We start from the raw sequence: 15,562 nt of genomic DNA, 5'->3' as shown, positions 1-15,562 counted from the left end.
TCAGATTTGGGCGTTCTATGTATATTCGGAAACCTCGTTTCAACTACTACAACATAGATCAAAGATATTAAGTTTATTTTACACTTAACTTTTGACGCTTATTTTTATTCTTAATTAATCAAACCACATAATTAAGCAATTAAGCACAAAACACAGAATACTCAAATAATACAATCTTATTATTTCAAAACGGGTTACAAAGGTTAACCTAGACTATTACATTGCTAAAAATGGCAAGCCTGAAAACACAGGCGTTACATAATTGGAATTCATTCCATGATTCTATGCCACTACACTAGAACACTCCTAGGCTTGCTAACACCGAATTCCCCTATAATCTACAACTAACTTCCTAGGTACTCCTCTTAGGACCATCCTCGCTTCTGCACCACATGTTGCTTTTGTGCATGCTTGTTGTACAAAATATGGGGTCAGATAGATTGTTAAGTAATCGAATCTAAGCTAAGTCCACAACCAAACAAGGAATATGAAGTAAGGATAATTCAATCATTATAAGGCTATTTAATCCCAACTATGTACGAGTAATCAACATACTCGTAGCAATCAAACTAACAAGTAACATATAACAAGAAATTCCCTATCATAAGGAATCACCAAAATGAAGCACTTCTATCCAAAGGTCCCTATAAGACCCCTAAATTATCTACTAGCATGCTTTTCTAAGAGTTCATATATCAAAAAAATCAAAAACTCAACGCATATAACAAGCCTGGGTATTTTGGGAACCACTCTCCTGTTAGGGCTATGGCTGACTGTACACACTTCATCTTCTTGTAAAACCAAAGTTAAGTCAAGGTCCGTGTTCCTAATCCCAATCCAACAACCAAAGAAGAACATGATAAGAGACTGAGCCTGTGTCCCTAAATCAACACTTTTATTATAAATTCTTTTCCAAAAACGTTTTGTGAAAACTCTCGACCCTAGTTTAAGACTGGATTCACGCAAGTGTTCCTCCAATTCGCTAAAACCAGGACTCTGATACCAACTTGTAACTTCCCAAATTCACAATAAAAAATTTTCTTTTTATTAAGCTAAAACTTCCTAATTATAAAACCATTTTAAGAAACCCATTTATTCCCAATTACAATTATTAAAAATCAGAGTACTACAATGAACGCGAAATCCTCAATGATGCGGATGAGTGTGTATAGTCTCGCCATCTCCTTCCTACGATGATTGATGATACCTGAAACATTAAACAACTTGGTGAACATTAGGCCTGACAATCAGGTTGGGTTCGGGTTGGTGGGTCAGAAAATATAAACTCAACCCAACCCATATAATATATGCGTTGGCAGGTCACGGGATGGTGGGTTGGAAACCTCAACCCAACCCAACCCATATAACACCTTTAATAAATAAGCAACACATTTAATAAATAAGCAACACATTTTTAAAATTGAGGTTTTTTCAACATAAAGTGATTAAAGTAAATAAAAAAGGTTTTTAACATAAATTCATAAACTCGTTACCATCCAAATAAAATTGAAAAATAAAAAGATTCATACAAAGTGGTTGCGTTCTTCATTCGTGATTCATGAGTATCTAAAAATGACGAAATGTGTTTTTTCGTTATTGAATAGGGTACATCAAACACAGGCTCACCTTATATGAATATAGAAGGAATACAATCATAAGAAATATTACGAATACGGAAAGAAATCAAATTTCATTAATCAATAGATATATCTAATTTTCTTGAAATGTAATATATATATATATATATATATATATATATATATATATATATATATATATATATATATATATATATATATATATATAGTGTTGACGGGTTGACCCACGAACCCAAACAGGTAACCCAACCCAACCCATGAAATAAACAGGTTGGTGGGTTAAAAACCCACCTATTTTCGGATTGGGTCAGTGTTGGGTTACAAGTTGGGTCGAGAGTTGTTACCCTAGTAAGCACAAATCTTATTGAGTTTCCCCAATATACCTCATAGATTAACATACAAAAATGCATAACGGCCCACAATCATCAGATTGGAATGAGCATGGTCTGTTGGCCTACTGCCTCACCAAACTTCTCATCTTGTGCCTCCGTACCTATTGCTTACTGTCGGCCCGCACCGGGTATCTTGGCCTATAACACGCAATTGTATCACCTCTACCTACTACTACCATATGTCAACATATAGACAAACAAGGATCAAGTAGGCATGCAATACAAGTAAAGAAAAATCATACAACTCACTACCGCCTAATAGTCCTCCACAACACACGATCCCGCTACCAGCTAACCTCGATACTTCTCAACTATCCTACATGAGTACATACAACCCCTAGGGAACTCCATTAAAAGATAATTAACAAGTACAAGTAGTCATATAGATCTACAGATCACTACCACAGAACAACATCCTATATATTGGGATACAGATCTAAAGGATCACTACAACATAGCAACATCCTATATACCAGGATACAAATATAACAGATCACTACATCATAGCAATGTCCTATATACCATGATACATAACCAACAATCCAAGGAATGCATAATCGTATGTACTCGGAGGTGAGATAGACACCCAGCTAAATGATCCTACTCTAGAGCCGCAGCCAGATAGGGAAAAGGAATGAGAGCCTAGATCAAGAGTCCTCAGTCTATCCTATGTGTAACACCCTATATTTTTCAAATAAAATTTAATGTTATGGTTTAACCCAAAAACAATGTTTAACAAAAGAAAAAAAACCATTTAACAAAAGATCAGAGTCTTAAAAAGATTTTAAAACAATCTCTTGGGTGTCAATAACATTGTATCAAATAAACCATAGCAAGCGAACCAAGATTTACAAGATCAAAGTCAAATGTAAATTATTCCCTACTAAGTCTCCTATGGACTTTATTACTCCTAGATAACTTCACACATTTAATTATCACATGAGTACATGGAATTAAAAAGAGATACGCAAGTCAAAATGTCCCGTTAGTTACCTAGGTTCTAGACCTTAAAACATTTCAAGTATTTTAAAAGAAATTCATATCTTACATAACATAAATTATCATTTCAAATCATAACATTAATTTACTTTCTCATTTCCAAGGCCAATGTGGAAAGAAAAAATCAATCCACTAAGGTATCATAATAGGATATCTACTTAGTAACAGGAAGCTACCACCCCAGTAGATTCATCTAGCGCCTCTTATAAGGTATGATGGTTCGGACGGTTTTCATTGCATCATTAATTTCTTTCCTTTTCTTTCAACATTAACATATAATCATTGAAACATACTCAAAAGACACACTTTACTTTTCAAAATTTTTTTCCGTAAGATAGTTTAACATTTAGCCATATACTCTAAAGAGGGAAAAATTCCACACGTACACACCTAGTTTTGTAGTGAAAGTTGCTACTCCCTTTTAGCTCCACTTCACTTGCAATCACTCCTTAGAAAAAGATATACAATATGGAAATAAGTAATTAAAATAATGAAAATACCCATCATGGGTTCCATTACTAAATTTATTTTTTTGATCACATTCCTTATGTAAAAATATGAAGGTAGGAGAAAACCGCGCACAAATCCGAGTCTATATGCAAAAGTTATGAAGAAAACAAGAAATCTCATGGTTAGAGATTTCCACGGCAGTGGATGTTAAGGCATGCATTTCCACGAGTCATGTTTTCATGTATGCACACACAAAACTCTAGATTTCTCAACATAACACACTACTTTGTATAGTTCTTAAAGACCCTTTTCCCATTCACTTTGTACCATTTATGTAGGTTCTCACACATATTTAGGAGGTGTTTTATCCTCTTAAAACACACCATTTAATCCATTAAGTGCTCATTGAAACCTTTAAGTTTATATAAATCTTCAAATTCCATAAGAAAGACTAACTTGCCCATTGTTCACCTTAACATTCCAAATTTCACAAAGCATGTTACCAACTTATTAAACACTCATAAGAATGTTTTTAAGTAGATGAAACCATTAGCAAACTCATCTTAAATATCTAATTTGACTCTGAAATCCTCAATTTCATTCCATGTTCCCAAATTTCCCTTATGGCCAATAACAACATATTTCAATCTAAGAATCAACTAATACGTTATGTTGTGAGTGTAATCCATTCTAAAAAGTATCCATTCAAGCTTATGAACATCATTTACTCATCAATTGTTTAACTACAACGGATTATATGGTTTTCAACATAATGTCCCCAATTCCATTTTTATTCAAGCTTGTTCATGATTCTACCATTATGGATGACTTTGATCATTCCTATTAGGTTTCTTGTTGTCAAACTTTATCTATGTTCATTAAATTCAATCCAATCTAACATATAAACATGAATTCCCCAATTTGAGTTTCTAGGGTTCATTAGAATTTTCACCCAATATCCTAAAATCCATCAATGAGATGATTGAATTAAGGTTGGTATAATCAAAACAACTCAAGGGAGGTTAGAAACAAAAACCCTAATCATTAAATCTCACAAAACTCAACGTTAAGGTTTCACCCTCTTCAAATTTTGAATCTCAAGACTATAGAGGAAGGTTTTTACCTTGAAGTTATAGATTCTTTCCTTTCCTTGCTTGGTTTCTCAATACACCACTTGAATCAATCCCTAAACATGATGAATTGAAGAAATCCCCATTAGAGCTCCACTTTCTTTCAAAATACAATTAGAATGAAATGAGGGGAGTACTATCATCTTATTTCATCAACTTTTCACTTATGGTCCCTCTCGTTTGGGTGTTTTTGCTAAATTATACAATTATATGCATTTTCCCAACTTTATCATACTATTTGACACAAGTAAACCAATAATACCAATATTTTATTTTTATTTCAATTTTTCGGATGTTATAGTTACCTACCCCTTATGAGGATTTTGTCCTCAGAATCGCCCCATAGTCCATTATGGTAGGGTACCTCTTCATTATTTCCTCATTTGTTTCCTAAGTGAGATTGGGACCTAGAAAGTGCTTCCATTTGACTAACACCAAGTTGATCTCTCTACTCCTTAGTTTCCTGGACTTTATTTCTAGTATTGCTTCTGGTTCTTCCACTAAACTTTTCTTCTCATCGATTCTTAATTCTTCTAATGGGATTGTCAATTCCTCCTTTCCAAAGTATTTCTTCAAGTAGCTTACATGAAAGAAATCATATATTATTGGGATTTCTTGGGGCAACTCCAACTTAAAAGATAGGATTCCAACCACCTTCAACACCTTGAATGGTCCAATATATCATGAACTCAATTTTCCCTTTTTACCAAATCTCACGACTCCCATCTATGGGGAGACTTTCAACATTACCAATTCACTCTCTTGTATGTCATAAGGTCTTTGCTTCAAAGTTGCATAACTCCTTTGCCTATCTTGAGTCTCCTTCCTGTTAGCTTGGATGACTTCTATCTTTTAATTTGTTAGCCTCACTAGTTCGGTACCCGTGAGTTTCTTCTCTCTGGCTTTAAGCAAACACAAAGGAGGTGTTCACTTTCTTCCGTACACTGCATAAGAAGGTGGCTTTCTAATACTTGCGTGATAGCTAATGTTATAAGAGAATTCCTCCAAAGGTAAGTGATGGCCCTATTTTCCTCCAAAATCGATCACGCACGATCTCAACATATCCTCTAAAGTTTGGTTGGTCCTTTCGGTTTCCTCATCCGTTTGAGGATGATAAGTTATGCTTAAACATATTTTCTTTCACGGTTCATCTTTAAGTGACTTCCAACATCTAGATGTGAATCTAGAATCTCTATAAGATAGAATAGTAAGTGGCACACCATGAAGTTTCACTACTTCATCAACATAAATCTTTGCAAGATTTTCTAAAGGGGTTGTTTCCTTTATGGCAAAGAAAAGCCAAATTTTAGTCAAGCGATCTAAAATCACCCAAATGGCCTCGTTTACTTTATTTCTCCTTGGTAGACCCATCACAAAGTCCATAGTAATTTCTTCCCATTTCCCGACCGGTGTTTGTAGTGATTGAACCTTTCAATACGTAAATTGGTGTTCCGCCTGGACTTGAGCACATGTCATACACTTGGTCCATATAATTTCTTCCCATTTCCCGACCGATGTACTTCAAAACTTTTGGTTTCACTCCGGGCCACCAAAAGTGTCTTCTCAGATCTTTTTAGGTCTTGGTGCTTCCAGGATGAATGGAGTATTTGGATTTATGAGAATCATCTAGAACAAGATTCCGATTCTTTCCATGAATGGAGATGTACTTCACCACTTTTGGTTTCACTCCAGGACACTAAAAGTGTCTTCTAAAATCTCTATAGGTCTTGGCGCTTCAGGGATGAATGGAGTATTTGGATTTATGAGAATCATCTAGAACAAGATTCTAATTCTTTCCATGCTTGGGGACCCAACTCATCCCTTAATGGTCATCCATCATTATTGATTTTCACCAAACTCGATCTTCTTTCCCAATTTATTTTTCTTAACATTTGCTTCTTTCAAATCTTCAACTCGCGCATTCTGGATCATTTAGATTAAGTTGGACACCACCTCGATTCACATAGATCTTCTTTTATTAGGTTTCTCATGAGTCTTTCTAATTAAGGCGTCTGCCACCACATTCACGTTCCCTTCATGATATATGATCTCACAATCATAATAATTGATGTGTTCTATCAATATTCTTTTCCTCATTTTTAATTCCTTCTGTGTAAAAACAAATTGAATACTCTTGTAATTCGTGTATAAGTTGCACTTGGTACCATAAAGGTGGTGCCACTAGAGTTTTAGAGAAAAAACAACCGCATATAACTCCAAATCGTTAGTGGTTTACCGTGTCTCCACATCCTTTAATTGAGTAGTAGCATAAGCAATGACCTTTCCTCGTTGCATAAGCACGCAACTGAGTCCTTTGTTGGAGGCATCATTATAAACTATAAAGTCTTCCATGTCATTGGGTAATGTGAGGAGGAGAGCCTCACATACTTTCTTCTTCAATATTTCAAATGCTTGTTGTTGCTTCTCGTACCAAACATATTTGACTTCTTTCTTGGTAAGTCAGGTAAGTTAAACCGTGACCTTGGAGAAGTCTTAGATAAACCTTCTGTAATAACCAACTAGTCAAAGGAAACTTCTTATCTCGATTGGAGGGTGGTTCCCATTTCATATGTACTTCAATCTTCATCGGTTCAACTTTTATGCCTTCATGCGACACCACATGTTCCAAAAATTGAACTTCCGACCAAAATTCACATTTTGAGAATTTTGCATAGAGTTTCTCCTTCTTGTGTAACTGTACGACCTTACGTAAGTGATCTTCATGATCTTCTTCACTCCTTGAGTATATCAAAATGTCATCTATGAAGACAATGGAAAACTTATCAAAAAAAGCCTTGCAAACTCTATTCATCAAATCCATAAACACAGCTTGGGCGTTCGTGAGTCCAAAGGGCATCACAAGGAACTCGTAATGCTCGTAACACGTTCAAAATGTTGTCATGCCAATGTCTTCAGCGCTCACTCGAACCTGATGATAACCGGAATAAAGATCGATATTGGAAAATTAATCCGCTCCTTGAAGTTGGTCGAAAAAATCATCAATGCGAGGTAAGGGGTATCGATTCTTGATTGTGACCTTGTTGATTTCCCTATAGTCAATGCACATACACATTGACCCATCTTTCTTTTTAGCAAATAACATGGGAGCACCCCAAAGGGACGAGCTAGGATGGATAAATCCTTTGTAAATTAATTCTTGAAGTTGGGACATATGTTCCCTTATTTCCATTGGAACTAGATGGTAGGGTGCATGAGCAATGGGGTTTACACCCGACACTAGATCGATGCCAAATTCAACTTGTCTTACGGGAGGTAAACAGAATAAATCTTTGGGAAACTCACTAACTTCCTTCACTTCTTCAATTTTTTCTTTTCTTTCTTCCTATCAACGACATAGGCTAAGAATGATTCACGTCCCTTTCAGATACATTTTTGAGCTTTGATGGCTGATATCACAAAAGGGAATTTGTTGTCTCGGTTCCCATATACACAATACATTTTGTAACACCTCAAACTTGAGACCAAAATTTTCATTTTTAAATTTCCAAAATCATAGTTTCACAACCAAGTTATCAAATACAAGATCATCCCAAAAAACAAGTATCATAATTACTAAAGTATATAAAACATGTCCTAGTAGTAAATTCCCCAGCGCGTGTGTACAATCAGACCTTTGTCTTCCCACGGTCCTATGAAGTATCTCACACACATAAATCAACAAATGTAGGCACAAGGCTTAGTCAGTTCCCCAATACACCACATATAACACAACATAAACAAAAAACAATGTGTTATATGAAACCCTAGGGCTACCAGCAGTCCCGGTGAGCTAACAGCACGCTCGATGGGTTATCAGCAACCCTGGTTGGCTATCACCAGCCTCAATCACATATAGTTATCATATCGTAACATAACATGGCAGCTAGACCTAGCTGGTCATCATAATACAAGTATCCTACCATATATGTAAGAGTAAGCCAGGAGTACGCCCGACATACTCCATCAGTCTCCAAATCCACTAAGTTGGTGTCTTAATTCTTTAAGACAACCAATTTAACTATAGATCTGACTAAGTTAAGGCCTCATAATCCATAAAGTTGTGGGGTTTATGCCATTTCTTGGCTAGAAAAGGGTTAAAGCATCACTTCATCCATTCGAATCTACTTTATTCATGCATGAGCCAAAGGGAAAGATGAAGCAAGCATTTTTATCAATCTAGATGTCTTAATATGCATGAAATGACAACTTAGACCCTCTAGAGATTCCCAAACCAAAAAGGTCCAAAGTTGGGGACTTTTAGCTCAGAAATCTTAAACCAAAGAGACGTAGAAGGACACTAGCCATGATATAAGCTTATACCTAAAAGTGATGTACAAAGGTGGGAAGTTTCTAAATCTACAAGCTTGGTAGCACCTTTTGTTGGATAAGGTGTCTAAGTCCATAAGTATTTCCAGTATGTGCTTGACCCGACCCGGCATAGTCCATTTGGGTTGCATGGCATCATGCATTTGGATAGACTAAATGAGAGAAATAACACTTGTGGTTTATTAATATATTATAAGTTCTAATATATTAATAGTATTATTTAATTAGTATTAATCATGAATTAATTTGGAATTAATTAAGTCATCAAAAGATAACTAATTAAATATATGCGTTGATTATGTAAATCATCCATAACTTGTATAGTGGGTTAAAAGGCTCCATGGATTATGTGACATCCCCATTTTCACAGCCAGAAAAGACCGATTTTGTTTATGATTTATAAAAATCAGAGTACTTCTTTTAATAAAAATGTTACGGAATTTGTTCCCAGAAAAACACGATAAATACGTTTTTAAAACATTTTCGAAGAAACGTATTTTGTTCATTTTAAAACATTTGGGATGTCATCGTTAATACAGAAACATAAGCATAAACAGAACTTACATTTATTTACACTAGTGATCTACATCTCTTTAAATCTCTCAGTGTAATGTGACTTCATATCAACACCTGTGATATAAATAAACTGAGTGGGTTAGGTTGGGAAAGCTAGTGAGTACATAGGGTTTTCAACCCACAATAATATAATTATTATGTTCAAACAATCAAACAATCAACCCAATTACTCATCCCCATTATCTTCTTTATTCTTAAGGATCTACCCTAAGAATCAACCATTCCTCGTTCATACATTCCTAAGGATCATCCTAAGGAATCGGCACGAAGTCCATCGTCACCGGGGTTTAGGCACTATGTCTGCATAGTTGCCAGAATTTATACAATAGGTACTAAGTCTGCATAGTCGCCAGGGTTCTGGCACCAAGTCTGCATGATCACCAAGGTCTAGGTATCAAGTCTGCATGATCACCAAGGTTTAGAGTACACCGCGTGAACACATCGTTCACAACACCTACAGGTTGCGAGCCTGCTAGTGTTCCACTGGACTATCAAGAATAGTCTGTGGTTGTCATCCATACTCTGCTGAATGACGGGGACATCGTTTGGGAAAAAGGCTTCTCACATCGTACCCGTCTCACCCATACCTCATAGTGTATATCACCTCCCAACTCATCGTCCAACTCATATTTCATCTATTATATCTACCCATGTTTTACCCCAACATTTCCGTAAATATAAAATAAATATATAGTTTAAATCATTTAAAACATATATAAAATCATTCACCGAGCATAGACAGCAAGTAAACAGGCAATATGCACACATAGCACGTAGTAAATACTTCATATCTATGTGTAAGTTGAAGGGGATCATGCACTCACTTGAAAGGTGGTGACTTAGTACTCGAACAGCGCTTCGATACTCTCAAAACAATTTTCTTCGATAAAACCTAGTATCAACACCACTAGGGTTTAGTCTAATGATAACTACGACAAATTAATTAGTCTGACTATTATTATTATTATATAAGCGTTAATAACACTCAATATAACTCATAATAATAGCCCAAATAATTATTTTAAGGACCTAATAACATTCCTATAATTATTTGAAAGCTATATTAAAAATTGCGTAAGCGTAGCACACTTACAGCGAATTTTATCGAAAACCGGAATTTAATTGGAGCAGCGTTTCGAAACCGAAAGGCTCTTTTTCTTGGGGCTCCGAGAGCCTCGGGGCTTCCCTCGGGAGCTAAGGGTTTTAACTAGGGCATAGGAGAGGGTTAGAAACCCTAGAGAGATAAATAAATCTAGAGAGAGGAGGAAAATTGTGTGAAAAATGCGGAGACCCTCGCCCCCTTTTATACCCTGCGAGGCCTCGGATTACGCTGGGCGTAACTTTGGATGGGGTTGCCAGATGGACTCTAGCTGTCTCGCACTCGGAAGGGATAAGACTGGAGGGTACGTTGGGCGTACCAAACTCTGACTCTGGGCGTAATGCGAAGCGAGGCATGTCCGAATCGAAGCATTCACTGATCAGCGATGGACGGCCCACAACGCGCCACGTCATCAAGTTCTTATCAGCCTTCGCAAATTTGATCATAAACTTTAAAAATTCATAACTTTCGCATACGACCTCCGTTTTCGACGTTCTTTATATCCACGCGAAGGTGGGAACCTACTCTACAACTTTCGTTTAGACTTCGTCAGCTAATTTTGAATCGATTCTAAATTTTGTATTATTAACGGGCTGGGACAGGATTGGTCCGTCAAATCCTCATAACTTCTTCATTCGATGTCCGTTTTCACCCATCTTTTTCTCGTTACGCTAATTTTAACGAGATCTTCGATTCTCGTTTAGGTTGTGTCGGCTAAAAACCGCTCTATCTAACATTCGAATTTCGGGCTGTACACTCCTAGTCCGAAACTTCGAAAAATCATAACTTCTTCATATGAAGTTAGATTTGGGCGTTCTTTTTATCGATGTTCTTAGTTTAACATATTCTACAACTTTCATTTAGATCGCTAAGGCTAAATCTCACTCTATCGTAAATTCACTATTTATGCTTCCCGGTGCCGTGCCGGTTCCGTTGCGAAACTTCGACGGGTCATAACTTCTTCGTTATAACTCGGATTTCGGCGTTCTTTATATGTACTAAAATCTTGTGACATATACTACAACTTGTTTAAGATTATTTGTTCTAAATAATCTTTTGTTGAAAATTCGTTTTCGACCCCTATTGCCTCTAATTGACTAGCCCGGATTTGCGGGCGTTACAGATTATCAAGTTGGGTTAAACCCATAGGATGCTCCAAGGATGCTCCATGGGAGTTACAAACCCATGGGTCATGGAAATGAAGAGTCATGACACATTAGGGTTTACATGGTGTAACCCTAGATGTGTCACACTATATAAGGATCATGTTATCTACCAAAATCGGCTACACAAGTACAAGAGAGGGCTAGGCCGATTTTTAGAGTGTTTGTATTCTCTCAAAAGTCATTCCAAAAGCATTTGGTGTTGTGTGAAGCATTTGAGGCATCACACTTGGGGTGCTAGGCTCCCAAGGTTTTCAAGGAATGAAATCAACTACAAGGTATGTAATTCTAGCCATCCTTTTAGGATAAAGTTCCCCAAGTATGCTAGACAGGATTATGAACCTTGGAAACCATAATTTTGCATGTATTTTAGACAAACATAGATCCAAGGTTTATTAGGGTTGGATGTACACTTGGGAAGTGTTAGAATGCTAAAAACCCTTCAGTGGTATCAGATTCTAGGCTTGTTTGTGAATAATTGATGCAAAATAGTGTTGAAAATCGATTTTTTGCTATCTACTCAGGGGACTCGACAAGTCCATGGGGAAGACTCGACGAGTCTAAGTTAAAATGCAGCCAACTCGACGAGTGAGTTCGTGTACTCGACGAGTTGGCCATGCAGAATGCATAAATTCAATTTGTGCTGCTAGAAATGGACTAGAAACATTACCCTAAACTGGTTTGCTATTATAAAGCTTGTTTTACATGGTGTAATGGTTGTTCTAATCCATTTACAATGGCTAATATCAATTTTTCATTATTATATGTGTTCATATGTTCTTTAAATGTTGAAATGGATATTCTTGTTCTTATGAGTTCTTGATAGATCATAGGAGTTACTTGTTTATATGATCAATTCATGATCTTTATGTGTTTTAATGGAGTCCATAACTTTTCCTCAAGTTATGGATAACCAAAATTATCTTTGTGTTAAAAGCCATTAAAAGAACAAACAAGTGATAAAATGAAGAGTCTTCATTTTAATGACTCATAAGTTATGAATGTGAAAGGTTTTGTAAAGTTACAAAACTTGCCCTCAAGTTTTGGAACATGTAAAGTCACTTAATAAACTTTAGTTCCAACCCTTAGATTTTTAAAAGTTAAAAATCAACTCTTATACTTTATAATATTATAAGTTAATAATATATATATATATATATATGTATAAGATCAAGTCATCTTACCGCTAGTACGCATCGTTCATGAAGCCGGTCTATAAGGGGGGTATAAGGTTGTTGCCTATAAAATGGAAACTTAATGGGTGTCCACTCTCACCCAGTGCTTCCTTGATTGGTGGAGGGTCATTAGCCGAACGGGTAGGACAAGGGCTTATAAATTCTCATTAAAACTATGATGAATATTATAAAGTAACTAAAATGTTTTATTAAATTTCCAATCTTAGTTACTTTAGGAAAATGTGAATAAGGTGTTAATCCATGAAATTACACTTTACACTTTGTTTAAGTCGTTGGTGGAGCGTGTGTGGTTAGCCGGCACACTAACTTGGACTTAACAAGGTAGGTAACGGGTGACTTAAGGTTATCATAGTATCGGTGGAGCGTGTGTTGTTAACCGGCACATCGATTGAGTGATGAACTTTAAGGGTAACAAGTGATTTTCATGGTTACTTCACACCTCGTTTTGTGATCCTCGGTATCCCAGTCACAAAACTTGGAGGGCACGCTCGAGATTGAAACATTCCTTTGAAAAGTTCATTGAATCTCAAAAGAATCTAGGAATTTCTAAGAACCAATTAAAAACCTAATATTTATATTTCGTTTTTCATGTTGGAAATTGGTGAATCGTCATTCACCTACCTTTCAAATATGTTATAGCTTGGATTACGACATACGTCTTCTAAGTTATAATATATTATGATTGGATCCTAGCCTTAATATTACATTTGGATTACGGTATTTTAATTTCTTGTTTGATTCTTAACTTCTGAATATGATTCTGGAATTAATGTGAGTCATTTAGTATTCCAAAATACTCCCATAGTATTTTAAACTTTATGTTTGGCTCTAGCATTCCTAGTTGGTAAGTTTCAGACTCGTTGCAACACCACTATCACTCCTAAGCACACATTCATCGCATCTCGAATAAATGTAGTTGATCAGGTTACATTTATTCCAGCTTATGATTACATAATTGCCCAGGTTTGACGGTAATGCTTAACATCCGAAGACTTTTATTCTTGTTCTTCTTGTGATACTTGTGTTCGAGTGTTTAGGTTCTGGATGTTCTTATACTTTGGTAAAATATGGTTATATTTTAAAGTAAAATTATTTGGTCAGAGTGTTTTATCCCTATGTATTTATAGGATGTATATCTTTTATGAATTGATATACTTAGCTCACTATAAACAATGCTCTGATACCAATCTGTCACACCCCAAAACCGGAATGGCGTAAACGTTCTAGGGTGGATGACGTCATGTCAAGTATCACAACATATGCAGTATAGTAATCAAAGTACAACAACCATTGCATTAATAGTAATAGTTTTACATAAGTTACATTTCATAGAGACATTAAAGTAATACAAGTAATGATATAGGTGCAGCTTGGTACTAAACTGTCTTCACCACAAGCTCTTGGAATGTACCTGTCTATTGCTGACCTGAGAATACATGTTATTTTGAAAGCGAGTATCAGCATTTTTATAAATGCTGGTGAGTTCATAAGCATTTAGTGTCATTTGTGTAAGTAAGCATTTTTTCCAAAATAACTTTATAAAAAGTAGTAGTTTAGAGTCTACGGTGTATTAGAGTTCTTCCCAGAAAATCCTATATTTTCTAATTAAAAGCAGTCTTCTACCAAGACTCAACAGTGTTATGTTTTAAAGAGAAATTTTCCTTGAAATACTATCATTACCCAAAATACGGTATTTGACTTTAAAGAAAGTAGGAGATTATCACTTGTAAAATACAAGGGAAAATAACATATGCCTCAGCAGAAAATACTGCTGACTAAGGCAAAAGAAATCATAGACTCCAGGAGAGTATCGAATGAATGATACGCCTGGCTCAGTCTAACTAAAGGAAACACAGACCCCAGATGGTATCGAATGTACGATATGGCTAGAAAGGTCTAAAACAAAGGGTGAATGTGAACTCGTATGTAACCATGCTGATTGAAGATAGGGTATCCGATAACCCTCCAGGTTACGCGTAGAGGTAGTGGCAGTAGTAGTGGCAGTAGTAGTAGTGGCTCCATGTCACCCATGGGCCTTACCGGCGCAGACTATAGCTAGTAGTCAGGGTGTGGGAGTGCCAGTCCCGTATAGATCTATACACATGACGTTCGCTCTCCTTCCCGGAGACTCTGGTTACACGGCATTGGCGCAATGAAGCGTCGTAGTGGGAAATAGTCTGTCACATTCTAAAGTAAGAGAGAGAGATAGAGAGAGAGACAGATAGAGAGCTTTTATGTCCATGTATATATATATATATATATATATATATATATATGATATATAACTAATGTGTAAATGACCTTCGGACGGATATCCGATACCCACCAGACCACATCCCAACGAGGAAAAGGAAATAGGGCGAACTAGCCTTCCTAAGTCTTTTAATCTTTATTTATATAACTATACGAATACAGATGTGCATTTAACGACATAGTAGCATTTAACGAAGTAGAAGTGTTTAACGAAGCAGAAGTGTTTCACGAAGTAAAAGCGTTAACAAGTAAAAGCGTATCACGAAGTAGAAGCATTAACAAGTAGAAGCATATCACGAAGTAGAAGTGTTGACAAGTAGAAGCGTATCACGAAGTAGAAGCGTTAACAAAGTAGTAGCATTTAATTAAGTAGGAGCATT

Source organism: Lactuca sativa, chromosome 4 (genome assembly GCF_002870075.4).
Source record: "Lactuca sativa cultivar Salinas chromosome 4, Lsat_Salinas_v11, whole genome shotgun sequence".
In the NCBI taxonomy this organism is placed as follows: domain Eukaryota; kingdom Viridiplantae; phylum Streptophyta; class Magnoliopsida; order Asterales; family Asteraceae; genus Lactuca; species Lactuca sativa.
Note: the sequence above shows the minus strand (reverse complement) of the source record.